Raw genomic sequence first — 15,082 nt, 5'->3', positions numbered from 1 at the left:
CACACACACACAAATAAATAAATAAAAATTTAAAAAAGAAAAAAGAAAAGAAAGACTTCAGAAGATTGTTCATGCATGTTTATAATAGCATAATATTTAATGTTCAAAAGATAGAATCAACCCTACTGTTGCCAGGTGAAGGAATGGATAAACACAACTATGGGATTTTACACAACATAACATGTGGCAAAATTCTGGTAGCATCTTACAATATGCAAAAATCCTGAAGAAATCGTGCTAAGTTATAAAGGGGCTCAACTGACTCCCTTTATAAGAGTTAGAGTAGAAACACCATGTAGACCTAAAAGGGAAGAATACTTTTTTCCAGGAACTGGACAAAGTGGAGGAAGGAGAGTTCGTATTACCTTAACAAGAAAGTACTAGACAGCACTGAACTGGACTCCTGAAACCAGTAAAAATGGAATCTCTGAGATTAGATATATTACATTAAAAGTATCATAGTACAAAAAAACTTAATCATTTTTAGATCATTAATCCTTGGGGAGTAGCAAACTCAATGGCCTCTTCAGAGACTCGGGCATCCAAGACAAGAGAACGAAAAGTGGAGAAAGAATTTGTCATCTTAGTAATATTCAAACAGATACAAATACAGCATATCAATTCAGTAAACAAAAATACTCCGTATCTTAAACTCACAAGGCTTAAAATTGAGGTACATACTGTACATTGAAAGTTTTACAAAGACAGAGAGAGAGAGAGAGAGAGAGAGAGAGAGAGAGACAGAGAGAGAGTGAGAAGAGAGAGAGAGAGAGAGAGAGAGAGAGAGAGAGAGAGAGAGAGAGAGAGAGAGAGAACTTTAAACCCAATGCTGAATAAATATATCCAGAAGAGAGATGAGAGTCGGTCTAGGCAGGAGGGGTGCGGGCGCATCAAGCCCCCACCAGCCGCAGGGCTACTCCTCTGTCCCTGAGGGCGCTGCCCACCTCCAGCCCGCTGTGTCTGGCACCGTGCAAGGGTAGCCATTCGCCGGGCGCTGGGGTAGTGCGTGCTGGGTGCGCGTGTCAGTTCCTCCTTCCACACTCACTGTTTCACACCCACGCATCTTTCAATCCCTGCACAGCTCTTTTTGCCTCAGCAGCTAAAGGCTTAAGCTCTAAACTGACATTTTTCAAAATGTTTCTGAAATCTTTTAACGTGAGAAAGGCTCCACCGAGCCCTGCTCTGCCTTTCTCTATCCAGGGCTCACGGAGACATCCAGGGCAGCTCCGAGGGTTAATCGTAGGTGACATAAAGAAACATTTTTTTCCCCTTTATGTATGGTTTAAAGGGTCATTGTGTAAAACCAGCCAAACTAAGCTTCCAGGGGTAAAATTCAGCCAAGAATAGAACTGTAATATTAGTCATTCATCCTATAGCCACTTAAAAAGACATTTTAAACTTAATCTTCCTAGGTCATTGTCGATTAATAGATTTCCCTTTACGGTTGGCACACATCTACTTTAGCCTACTGTGGTAAGGACGCTGGGGCTTCTGCCTCAGCCTGCTTAGGAAAAAAGTTGTCAAGGCTGCCAATAGGGTTGTTTGAAGTGAGTTCCCTCATGTTCACTCATGGCTTTCTGGTGTCACTCTCCTTTTCACCATTTTGGAGCAGCGGTGTTCAGCCGGTCGTCCCACCCCACCTTGTCCCCCAGAATTCACATACAACGCACCGCTGAAATGTGCCTTTCCTGGTTAGACACATAGTTCTCTGGGCTCATTTGCGTGGCTCATTCTCAAAGAAAAAAATCCCTCTTCGCTGAGGACTTCACTTTTTTCCATCACATGTCAGAATCTGAAACAAATGCCCACGAACTGAAGAATGGGTAAAAAAGATACCTTCTTTTTATTCAGTGGAACACTACTCAGCCATAAAGAAGGACAAACTTGAGACTTCGACAGGCAAGTGGCTGTAACTGAGACCATACTCATAAGAGAAATACATCAGACTCACATGTGTAAGAATTGTACTGGCTCTCTGAGGTGAGAAACTGAAAGAGTAAATAAGTTCTAAAATACATGATAGATATTGTGACATTATTTAAAAGGAAAAAAGACCCAGGATGGGTGACAAAAGAAAGGACAATGGGAAAAAAAGAAAAAAAATGAAGGTCAGTTATCCTGCTAGCATCTCTTAGCTCATTAAAAAGGAATTTTTGTGCTAATATGTATTAGAAAAAAAATTATGCTTCTATTTTGAGCCATGAGAAAATACCTTAATCAGCATATATTGTGTTAACTATTGCTATTTTAATGTTATGTTATAAAATTTTGTTTTATCTTTTTTCCCATAAAATAAAATTAAGAAAAATCTTCTGATGCCACCTGGAGATGGACTCAGCTACAGTCATGATTTATTTTGCTTTGAGATTTTGGCTATGTTTTCCCATCATCTACTATCTCTCCTATGCACTTGACGGCCAATGTACTGATTCAACCAAATACAGTTCTTAGCAATATACAGTACTTGAAAATGGATACATATTTCAGAGAGAGAAGTACAGAATCTAATCTCTTTGGTGAGTGATATTAGGGATTTGAGAGATGGAGAGATGAAGCGGACTTCACAGCGTGACATGTCCAAGCCGGCAACATCCCCTGGAAGTCATAATGGTTTGACTATTTGTTGTAACATTGCTGGTGGTGTGACTTTGGAATATTGGTTGTCTTCTCTGTGACTCATTTTCTTCATCTATAAAGCCAGTTGTAATAATATCTACGTTACAATATTTGTTATAAGACACCAGTGAGTCAGCGCGTATAAGTTACTTCAAGTTCTGTGTAGCAATACGCAAGATCTTCATGTATTTTAGGTACAACAATCCAATATATCTTCGGATCAGGCAAGCATGCCTCACCTACTAAAGTTCTTACTTCACTTCATTATCTCACTTTATAAGGACTCGGTTTTTTCATGTTCAAAGCAGAGACAAAAGATGCTCTAAGGCATTCACGAGAAGGAGTGGAGGTTTGATCACAGTGGTAGGGGTGTAATATTGAATATGTTTGGAGACACACGAAGACATTATATTCAAAATAAGAGATTGAAATAAAGTCAAAACTGAAGGAATGTTCGCTCGCTCTTTCCTGATGGAGAGACCTTACCCGCTGCACTCAGTCTGTACAATAGGTGGCACACTAGAAAGCAAAGCAGATATCGTGGTGAAGATTGGGTAGGCTTTGTGCTCGAAATCAGGTCATCTTTATTTTAATTTAATTTAATTTTAGGCACCAGGGATCAAACTCAGGACCTTATGCTTGCCAGGAAGGTGCTTAGGCCACTGAGCTGTTCAGCTGGGACCCCGGCCCCAGTTCATCTCTCATGCCAAGAAAAGGGAAATATATGACAAAGGAAGAGAACAGAGAAGCAAGGAGTGTGGATCAGGTGGCGATTTTGGCTGTCTATGGACATCTTTGATATGTTTTTTGGAGAAGGATGAAGGATGCAGAGAGAAAAAAGAGGTAAATGTGGTGCAGCAGTTCCCAGTTACCTTGGAAGATTTATATGATGGAGCTACAGGGAAACTGGCTCTCCAAAAGAATGTATTTGGTGACAAATGTGAAGGCCAAAGTGGTGAGAAAGGAGCTGTGGAGTGCTGTCTCAAACTCTGAGATACTGGAATGCAAATAAGCATTCATCACATAGGACCTGGAATGGTGGAGAAAGTTCAGTCTGTGAGCATGGAGTGCCAGGGCCATGGAGAAGGCATCAGGCCTAACGATAGATGGAGAAGCTGAATGGAAGGAAGATAGCTAGAGAAGATTCCAGAAGTTCATATTGACAGAGGCATGAAAGGTGGCCAGAAGATAACATTCCATGGCGAAGGAGGCCAAGAACCAGGGCTGAGCCGGGAGACATTAGCATTGTTTTAGATCAGAAGGACTGCTGTTTGTACTGGATGAGAAGACCTTTTCACATGTATGGATATACAGGTGTTCGAAGCACTGTGTGGCTTCCAAAGACGATATCCATTTTTCACAACCAAATGATAAGGGTCAGCAAGATAGCTCAGTGGACTGAGCACCTGCTTTGGCAAGTGCGGGGACAAGGGTTCAATCCCCAGTCCCACATGCTGTGCCAGCTCCACCCCCAGGGCCCACTAACCTGGTGATAAAGTCAAAGCATGGTGGCACCTGCCTGTATCCCAGCCCTGGAAAGGCTGAAAACAAAAGGATCACTATGATTCTGAGCTGCATAGTGAGACCCTACACCAAATACATAACATAAAAAAATAAAATAAAATAAAGAACAGCATAGTCCAATGATAGTCATTACCTCTCATCCAGGTCAAATTGTCAAGCATGGAGACATCAAGCTTGTGCTAAATGAAGGTGTGCCCACTAACTCTAGACCATAGGAAAATGGTCACTGAATCATCAAATGGAAGGTAAACTTTCCTGAAAATAGCTTTCTGTCTCTTTGCTGGAAAAACTCTTACCTGAGAGGAAAGAAGTGACGAGACTGATTAAAGGGATCAGTGGAACTGTTGGCCTTTGACCAACATCAGGAAAGACAGCAGCGTCATTATAATGGACAAGCCTGTGATGATGGTACATGTCATCCCAGAGGTGGTGTGCAGTGTCAGACCTCTTCATGGCTTCAGTGCATAAAGCTCACTGCTGGCATTTAGTATGCCGCAGTGAGTGCACGAAGGACTAGAGTCATCATATGCTCACTGCTGTTGTTTTTGTTTCAATGTTCAATTATAGGCATGTTTCAAAAGAAAATGAAGAACAAATGCAAATGAAAAAATAATTCCAGGGTGGGTAGATAGCTCAGTAGAATAAGCATTTACCTGACAAGACAAGGCCCTGAGTCCAATCCCCAGTACTGCAAAACAAATCCATATATTATTAAAAATAAGTGCAATTATATAAAAATTTGTAAAAGTCTCTCTAAAAACGATTCCTGGCTTATCTTTGAGCTTTACAACTGTCCTTTGCATAAAAGTACCAACAATACATGCTGGATGCCCAAAACCTCTTTGGTGACTGTCTATGTAATTCTGGCACCAGCACACTGAACTTGGTGAGCTGTGGAGCCCACCCCCCACCAACAGAATCCAGCTAAACCACACGCACTGTCAGCTCTTCTGTCAGGCATCAGCTAATCTGCTCATCAGTGATTCAGCGAGAAGCACAATGACATCCTTATCCTCAGGAAATAGGGTGTGCAGTCCAGTCCTGAACCTCTAGTTCAGGAGAAGTAAGTGTGAAGACTGTCCTACCTGACACATGCTACAGCCGAGGAAGGAGGGAGTAAGTGTAGTTCTGCAATTGCTCTGCCCTGCTGAGACCACCTAGCGTCTATGTTACCATATCATCCTCCACGGTCCTCAGGTGCTTAGGTCTGGATTTCGGTGTTAGACAAACAGCACGGAGGAGGACAGCTTCCTAAAATTAGATCTTAGAGAAAGCCAATCCATTTGAGAAGCATTTAAGCCACAAACAGAACTTATATTCCACATCACTAAAATTGTGAGGTGGAGTAACTCTCCTGTCAGTGTCCGGTAGTCTAGACACCATTGCCTCAACCCATTTCTGACTTGTACATCTTTCCAGTAAGACTACAGTTTCATATTCATCCCTGGAAAGGATAGTTTCAGATTCTCCTGACTCTCTAACTTATGTATTAGGTCAAAACTTTAAAGCCATTAGTCCCTTCCAATCGGCCATGCTTTAGACCCTTTCTTTCAACAGTCAGCTAACTACCCTGAACACTGAGAAGTGGAGAGATTAAATTGCTATAAATAATCAACTTCAAGTACAATTAAAGACATTTCTGCAATGAAAAATTCCGCCTTCTAAAATTCAGAGTCTAGATTTTAGCAATGTCTTCCTCTTTCCTTTCTTGGTTTTGTCTTCTCACTTAACTTCCCTACTTCAGCGTCTATTTATTTCTGACGTAGATCATTTATTTCCAAACTCATCTTTGTTTCTTTTTATAACCAAGAGATAATGTAAGCAGCGAACTTGTATACCTTTTTTCCAAGATTCACATAATGGCATTTCTAAAAGAAAGAGAACTTATGGCTATTAATTTTAAGGTAAGAGATGGCTTCACTCTTCTCCAGTGTAAGAAAAAGCAAATGATTTAATTCAGAAAGTCGCATATATCCTTCACTTTTCAGATGAACAGTGTTGGTGGTGAATAGAACCGGTATCTTAAACTCCTTCGACCTTCTGTTTTGGTTAATGTGTCGCTCAGCACGTGCTACCCAGGGAAAGGCGAAGGAGGTGTCACATGCTAAGAAAGTATATGTACTTTTTGTTGAAGCAGCAGAAGGTAAAAGGTAGAATTCTAAGGGGAAAATATGCTTTCCAGTGAGGCTCTGTTCGTCACTCACTATATAAACTTGAGATAAATCATTTAGCAATTCATAGCTTCAATGTCTTCATCTGCCAAGCTGATTTCACGTCGCAGAAATGTTGTGGGAATTACATGAAGTAAGAAATCAAAATACAATTATGCTTCTTCCCTCCATTCACAGTAGGTAGTTTGATGAGTGAAAAAAGAAAAAAAAAAAGTACAGAAAGAAAAGTGCGTCTCCCGCCCATCGTTGAAACGTAAGGAGGAAATCCCTGGCTGGAGCGCCCGGGTGCTGTCTTGGCTAGCGTGGAAGACTCTTGCTTTCTTCTCCAGTGCATAATAATGCATCAACTGCATTTCTAGCATCTCCAAACTCTGCACTATAACATCTGCCCAAAGTGCATGTGCCAGGCACACCGAATCTAGGGAGGTCCAAGAATGGACTTGGTCATACAGTGAGAGCCTGCCCCCACTGCTCTCCTCACCAGGTATGAAAGAAAATGTCCTTTGGGAGCAAACTTTTCAAGGACAAAGTAACCAATCAAAAATGCACATTTTTTTAAAAAATGTATTTTGTTGTTACAGAGTCTCACCATGCAGCTCCAACTCACAGTGTTTCCCCCTGTTTTCAGCCTCCCCAGTGCTGGGATTACAGGCATATGCCATTACACCAACACTCTGTGGCTGGCACAGCCTTCCCTGGGGCTGGGGCTGGGGCCGCATGTGGTTCCAGATCAAACTGCAGTACCTGAGCTTGCCTAAGTTTGCCTAAGCAGGCACTTTAGTCTGCTGAGCTATCTCACCAGCCCTCCCACAACATTTTCTATCATGGTCTCTATTCCTAGTCACTTTCCTCTGCTCTAATTACTCCAGGTTCTGGTATCAGACAATTAGGGAAAACCTCTGTACCCCAGAGCCCATTAGGTATTTGCATTAGCCAATCAAAAGTCTGTTGAATGGTCTCACTGAATTCCTTCTTGTAAATCAAACAAAGCAAGAAGAAGAAGAAGAAGAAGAAGAAGAAGAAGAAGAAGAAGAAGAAGAAGAAGAAGAAGAAGAAGAAGCAGCAACCAGGGCTCCTGTCCATACTTTCCCCTCACTGTTTTGCCTCCTGACCCAGCTGGGAGCCCCGAATGGCCCTGCAGGATGTGACGTGCTCTATATCACACTCAGAGCACTAAATTCTCCCTCAAGGAGTGAGCATCTTAGTCTTGTGGCCTTGCTATTCTCTATTAAGATGTATCTTAGATAATTCTATTGCTGCTGAGACAGCGTACCTAACACCCACAAGTCAAAGGTTGTAAGATCTGTTGTATCTAACAATCATAGGTGTCAGTCCATAGTCAGCCAGATCCAACTCAGAGCACCATGGCACGGCAGAGGACAAACAGTCCATGGAAGAGCAGGCAGATGGCAGAGACAGCAAGCAGCAGGCCTCCCTTTCCTTTTCATTCAGGCTATAAGCCTTTTGGGTAGTGCCTCTTACATGCAGAGTGAGGCTTCCATTATCCATACACAGAGCTGTGCTGAACCAATTAGTGGACTACTGTAACACCACCTACCCTCAATCTCTGCATCATATACTCTAAATTCAGGCCCAGCCATGAGTCCACGAGGCTTTGGGGAAGGGACACATCTAAATACACAGAGCAGCACACTGTATTAGAAAATATAATTCAGTGAATTGTAATAGACTATTTTTTCTTCATTCAGTACATTTTTACAACACATAAAGTTTGTAATAATCTTTGGAAGTGGGACATAAACAAAATATAACATGTCCTTTTAAATATCCTTCTCTTTCCCTCCCTTCTGCCTTCTGCTTCAATTCCCCTCTCCCCATTTTCATTTTTGCTGATCTTATCCAAGCTCATGCTTGCGACATATCCTGTTCATATTCACTGAGGTCATTAGTTTGTTGTACGTCTTGGCTACTTTACTCTGTTGCTGAGACAAAACACCTGACACCCAAAATCAAGGAAGGAAAGGTTTATTTAGCTAACAGTTTTGAAGATTTCAGTCCATAATGAGCTGGCTTCAAAGCAGGATGGCACATCACAGCAGCAGCACTTCATGGTAGCAGAAAACAGCAAAAGTAACAAGAGCTCAAGGAGAAAGCAGCCTTCTTTTTCTCCCTTCAATAGTTTATCTACTCACACTATCTTGGTACCCTCCTTGTTCACAAACTCAGTATGTGTGCAAAGGATGGACCCTGGCTTCCTGCTGAGTCACTTAAAGCTTCTGAATTCAAGCTGAAACAATGAACAACATCCTAGAGCAGTAATGGCATGTCCTTCAAACCCCAGGATGTAGGATTGCTGAGTCACATTAAGATCCTACACTTCTGGAGTTGACTCAGTGCATCAACCACAAAATTGCACATGGCTCATCTTTGTTCTAGATAGTCCAATTCCACTTTTCCTCATTCCTCACTCTTGTTCTCTTGGATGTCTTCCATTTCTAAGAGATTCACCTTCTATTATTCTCATATCTTTTATAATTCTCATTCTTTGTACTTTGCTTATTAAAACGAGGAATACCATATGGTATTAAGCTTGCATGTCTGGTTCATTTCACTCAACATTGTATTTTTCAGGAGCATCCATTTTCCTACAAATGTCTCAAAAATTGTCTTTATTTATAGCTCAGTAGTATTCTGTTGTGTATAGATAAAATATTTTCTTTATTCAATTTTTAATGGGAATACAGACTGGTTCATTTTACACTAGAAAGAATGGAAGTCATCAATTCTAAGGATAAATCCTGAGGGGATTTGGCTGATCTTATCAGATACAAAAGTTACATTTCTCGTTATACAGGTCTTGCTTTATCTTGGTCTTAACCATCCAGCAGGAAAGTATAAAAATGATGTATAAAAAGTTAAGCCATATTGATATGCTGAGCTGTGAAAGGCTCAAGTCAACAATTTCTGACATTGCCAGTCCTACAGAAAACCCACTGCTAATATGGACTGCTGGACTATATTGGAATATTTTGCTGAATTCACACACCTACAATATTTAAATGACAATAGAATACCCTTCTCTGACAAAACTAAACAAAAAATGGGGATACAAATGAACGACCATTTTGTATCTGTGTATTCAAAATTGTTAAGGTAGATATACAGCTCCTTTCTCATAATTCAGTGAATAGAGAGATTTATTCTAATAGTGTCTGTGGACAGGATGTCATGTCTGCATCTAATACAATGAATAACCACTAAAACAACAATATGCAATGTATTAATTATTGAAACTATGCTAGTAATCAGTTTTGAAACTGTCTCATTGCTATTTGTTTCAAATATTTGTAAGGCAAAACAAAACACAAAACTTCTTAAATCATTGGACAGAGAATCAACCAATGAGGAGCAAGCAACCAGTGGCCCAACCAGGGACACCCTGCTTCTTGGGTGTTCAGTTCCCTGGAGAGTGAGGGCTTCACTGTCTCTTCTTCAGGGCTCCTAGTCTCCAACAGTATGTTCTGCAAATAGATAACAATAAAAATGTTAACAAGCTTATTCTATGCATGTCTTTTAAAGCTCCATAGAACTATCCTCAATTCAATGTTGTTTTCATGGTAATTTTATGAGAACATTTATACTGATAAGCAACACACAGGCCATGGTCCATGCTAACTTTACTCTGAAATTAAAAAGGAAACCATCTAAAATAGCAATAATAAGGCTGGCAAGATAGCTCCGCAAGCTAAGCGACTGTTCAGGCAAGTGCAGGGACTAGGGTTCAATCCCTGGTGTGCCGCACCACCTCAGCACTCAGGCATGCTGAACCAGACACCAAGCCCAGGTGTGGTGGTGCACACCCATAATCCCACTCCTAAGAAAGCTGAAAACTGGGGATCACTATGAGTCTAAGCCGTGTAGTGAGACTCTGTACCAAATACATTAGAATAACAATAATACGATATGCTAGTAAACTTGCAATGTCTTCAAGAGATGTGACAGTGTGTGTCATGGATGTGCAGTGTGGCGGCAATAAAAGTGAATTCTTTGTTCTTTGGTCAACACTCACTGATCAGGTACTGAGATAACAGGCCACAGTCAGGACAGGTCAAATTTCCCAAGTGAAGGCATTTGTAGCACAAGCAACAGCATATAAGTGATGAAGAATGACCACACAGGACTGTTGTACATCAGGGAAGCAAATTCCATCAAACAAGGAGGGCACTGCCGGGTTTTCTAAAGGAAATGGCTCTAGAGCAGCACCTTTGAGAGTTAAATTGCAGTTTTCATCCTGAGATTTCTCACACACCTAACAAGGCAAGGGATGCTGGCTGAGGATACAGACAGCTGAGGGTGCCATAATTTTCATAATTTTATAGTCACTGTCTTGGAGCTAGAGAATAGCTTGTTCTTTGTTTCATAGATGAGGATTTGCACAGGTCAAATCACTTGCTAAGGGTCACACAACTAATTAGCTCCTTAGACAGAGCCAGGCTCTGCGCTTCCCGACTCCACAGCGTGTGTCAGGAACCAGGCCATGCAGGGAAAGTGAAAGTGCTTTAGCATAATAGCAAGGTATTTTAGGGACAAGTTCTCATCTTGGTGTCTTTCATCAAGTCTTTATGTGCTGAACATGTTCAGAAGAGATGCCTTTCCCTCGCTTCTTGTAATTTCAAAGGTTATACTGCAGTTGACCTCAGAGGACAACTCCTGGGTGACAGCGTGTGTGGCTGAGAAAGGCAGCTCACCTGTGCAGTTGTTCAGGAGAGAAATGCAAACGTCACCTCAAGGTGAGAGAGACTTTTGTAAAAAGTCAGAAATGTAGTCAAAAGTTTTCTGTCCTGACACTGATTTCTTTGTTATCCTTTCCACAGCATACGTCAGCACAACATAGAAATAGAGAAGCATGAAGGAAAGTGACTTGTGTTTGTCGGGGGGTGTATATGTGTGTGCTTCTCTATCTGCTTGTATCCACTTGGTATCTACAAAGCCTTTGTGGGGACTGGAGCTGTAGCTATAGATTTCTTAGTTGGGTCTTCAGAAGAGTTAAATCCTGATTGTTCCCTAAATTGCACTTGTATTAAACTACCCATGCATTGACTCCAAAAATAAAATTGAATGCTTACTGTATTTCAAAGTTTTGCTGCCATCTGAGAGTTACTACGGTTTTTACTCCTGAAGAGTTTAAGTCATCTATCTTAGGATTGAATAGGGGAAAATAATGATAATGGTTGGGCTCACCTTCATGCCTTTTTCTTTTTTGGTGGATCCGGGGATGGAACTGAGGCCCTTGCACTTGCCAGGCAGGCACTTAGTCTACAGAGCTATCTCCCAGGCCCCCTTCATGACCTTTTAAGACTTAACTCAAGCATCTCCTCCTGTCTCCACCTTCCCCGTGGACCATGTGCTCATATTCTTTGCTCTGCCATTTCTGTACCTATATTAATTACAGGAATCCTGGACCATATCAGATTTCCAAACAGGATTTGGTGGCTCTTTACCCTAATAGGTTGTACACATTCAAAGACTATATTTTAATTACCTTTATATCCTGAATCCAAGGATGATCAAATGCTACAGTACATTTTTAAAGATTTCATTGCAAAAAGAGACCTACTGCTATTAATCCCTCTCAAAACACCCTCCCTCTGTATTAACACACTTAGCCCTTTGCTCCTGCTACATTTCCAAGCACGTCAGGAAGTTCTCTTGGGTGAGTTCTCATTTGTGGGTTCTCTTTATTTGTGTTCTTATGGATGCCTTGATGTCCTGAATGGACTTAAAATGTTTATGGTAATTCCCACCTAAAAAACAACACCACTATGAGTACTCATCCAATTTTTCCACAGGGTCTGGCAGCAGACGGCTTTTGGTCTTTCTCAAAGTCAAAATGACCATGAGCGAAAGGCCATTTGTCTGACTTCAGGACACAGAGATAGGCATAGCAGCACCTCTAAGCTCTAAAAGCGAGCTTCTGGGAGTGCTTCAGAAAGTGCAAAGCCTGATGCAGCAAGTGCACGCAGCACGGAGCAGGGGAATATTGTGAGGGGAAAAATGCAGTGTGCCCTTTACTGTAATAGATTTTAAAGTTTAAATATTAACTGTATTTTTAGAAAAGCAGAATGTGTAAGAGTATAGGAAATTGGAGTTATCCAAATAATGTTGAAGCAAAGCCAATTAAGCACGTGTAAAATCTCACTATATTTCATACTATTAGGAATCTTCTCTTGGGCATATTTGCATCCATGAAAATTCTGAGCACAACCCAGAGGAAGAACACACCCAATTTAGTGAACAAATGTAAATGAGTAGAAGGTAAATGGATGGGAAAAATATTATTCGTGATATAAAAATTACAAGTCTCACTAAAGAAACAAGAAGTCAATCTTACCCACAATTTTAAAGAGAAGAGTGAAGTCATAGTGATACAGGGAAAAGGTAACTTGCAGCCTGTTAGGTGTTGGATCTGCTGAGTTTGCGGTTTGATGATAATAAGAAATGATCTCTCAAAGCAAGCATGGAGAGCAGGAGAGTTTTATTGGACATAAGGAGGGGACTAGCTCTTGGGTTTCCAGGAAAGGTTGTGAGTGGTGACCCTTGAGGCTCTTGCCAGGGCTATTTTATACAGCACAGTCATAGTGTCAGAATGATGCGGGTCCATCTACAGCCAGCCAATAGGCTCCCATGTGCAGCTGCTTAGGCAGTACTGATCCAGTAGGGTCCAGTAGGGAAGAGTCCCATAGCGAGGGTGCATGGCAAGAGCAAAGGTGTTGCGGGGAAGGGAAGGGAGCGTGGGGCTGGGCGTTCTGGTCGCTCAACTGTGTGGCTGACGCCTAGCTGTGCCCATGGGACTAGGCAGTTCCAGCCACAGTATAATCTCAAGGCACTCAGTATGATAATAGTGTTCATAGTCTTTGTCTCTACAGAGACATGCAGCCCTTGCCATTCCTTTCCCATCCCAAGACCTGGTTCTCTTCTCCTTTGCCTCCAGCCACAATTTTGATGTCTTCATTTCTGTGCTGACTCCCTTGCGGGCCCAATACCTTTCTAACTGTATATTAATTTCTAACTGAGCTGCCTATGATATTAGCTGTGATTTTGAGGTTCTGAACTTTGGTGAAGGCTAGAGAAAAGTAGTGGGAACTTAAAGTGGAAGATGTTATAAAACAACATGTTAGAGAATAAACATTAAAAAAGAAGTTGGTTAGAATATTGCTTCTTGTAGACATGTGACACAGTCAAACTTATAGAAGATCCGCACATCACCATTTAGAGGCCTTTGAAGGCTCCTAACAAGAAACACCATAAAAGCATAAATCAACATGTCAATTTTAGTCCGTCAAACATAGGTGCAGCTTAGCGAGGGGATGACGAGTTTCTAGAACAGTCTTCTAAGGATATTAATGTTCTACATTCCCCATGAATGCCAACTGGAGATACAGATTTGCTTATGATAGAGTTTTCACCTTCTGCAAGATTTAGCAGTACACAAAAATAGCAGCTCAAATTTCTTTGGTGATATAAAAAAATACATAAGGTCTGTAAGCAGGATTTAATTAGGCATTGACATTTTATCCCAGACATATAATAGCCATGAAAATAAGTTAAAGATATGTATTATCTAGAAGATTTAGATCTTTCCTACCCAATATCTGATTTAGACATCTACAAAGATGAGAGAGACAGCTCCTTTGGCGAAGCCAGCGTCTTCCTTGGAAACAAAAGCATCTCCTCCCAAATAACTGCTGCGTGTCCTGAAAACTCAGAAGCAGTCTAAGTCCCTTTACAGCTTGTTGGGACGCAATGCCCAACACTCGCGATCCAAGGAAGAAACAGTTTACTTTGATTCCCTTTTCAGAGGCTCCAGGGCGTGCTTCACAGACGTCAGCCTGGCGGGGGGCCTGACCAGAGGAGTGTGGCTCATGTCACGGCATCTAGGAAGCTGCTGATGAAGGGAGGCTGAGAGGCAGACAACCCTTGCCGGCCACGCCCACTGTCAGCACCCTCTTCTGACCAGATCAAGTCTCCCAACAGCAAGTCAGGTGGGACCTGCTGTAACCAACCTATCTTCGAAACACATGAGGCTTTGAGGCCATTTTCAACTTAAGCCACAACAGGATTTCTCCGCGGTGCTCATTTTTAAGCACAACTGAGAGAGAACTACTTCAAAAGATTATTTTAAGTATGAAAGAAAGAGTTTAAATAAAATACTAAGTGTAGTATCCTGGCTATCTTAGGCCCCCGAGGAAGTTATTATTCATTATAAATCATATGTATGTCCATTCATTAATTTATTTAGTCATTTAAATATTGATAGTGTTATAACTATGATCTAGTTTCATTGCTAGGGAGTGGGAGAAGAAAACGATTCATTAAGAAGTAAAATGTACTGACTCTACCATAAATATTCATTCCTGGGGAGGAAGATGCGGCAGAGTATGGTAAAGATCACACGCAGAAAGGGAAAATTTCTTTTTCTTTTGTTTTTAAATTTATTTATTTGTGTGTGTGTGTGTGTGTGTGTGTGTGTGTGTGTGTGTGTGTGTGTGACCAGCTCATCCCACCAGGGGGCGGGCTGGTATGTGGTGCTGGGGGATTGAACCGTGGTCCCTGTGCTTTGCAAAGCTTGTTCTAAGTAAGTGCTTTAGACCACTGAGCCATCTCACCAGCCCTAAAATTTCCACAAGGTATTCTGGGAGTGAGTAGGTACATGGCAGCCCCATTCTCAGACTTTCAATCTTTGAGGTGTCAGAGAGAAAGCATGCACAGGAAAGAGTGGAGAGGAGAAAGGAGCGAGGAGGATGGGGAGA

The 15,082-nt window shown here is 41.5% G+C and overlaps 1 pseudogene; it reads left to right on the top strand.

The window, feature by feature from the left end:
• LOC101582646 overlaps positions 1-15,082 on the top strand; it is a 75,826-nt pseudogene that overhangs the window by 13,550 nt on the left and 47,194 nt on the right.

Source organism: Octodon degus, unplaced genomic scaffold (assembly GCF_000260255.1).
Source record: "Octodon degus isolate 3935 unplaced genomic scaffold, OctDeg1.0 scaffold00014, whole genome shotgun sequence".
Classification (NCBI taxonomy): Eukaryota; Metazoa; Chordata; class Mammalia; order Rodentia; family Octodontidae; genus Octodon; species Octodon degus.
Note: the sequence above shows the minus strand (reverse complement) of the source record. Positions and strands in the feature narration are given on the sequence as shown.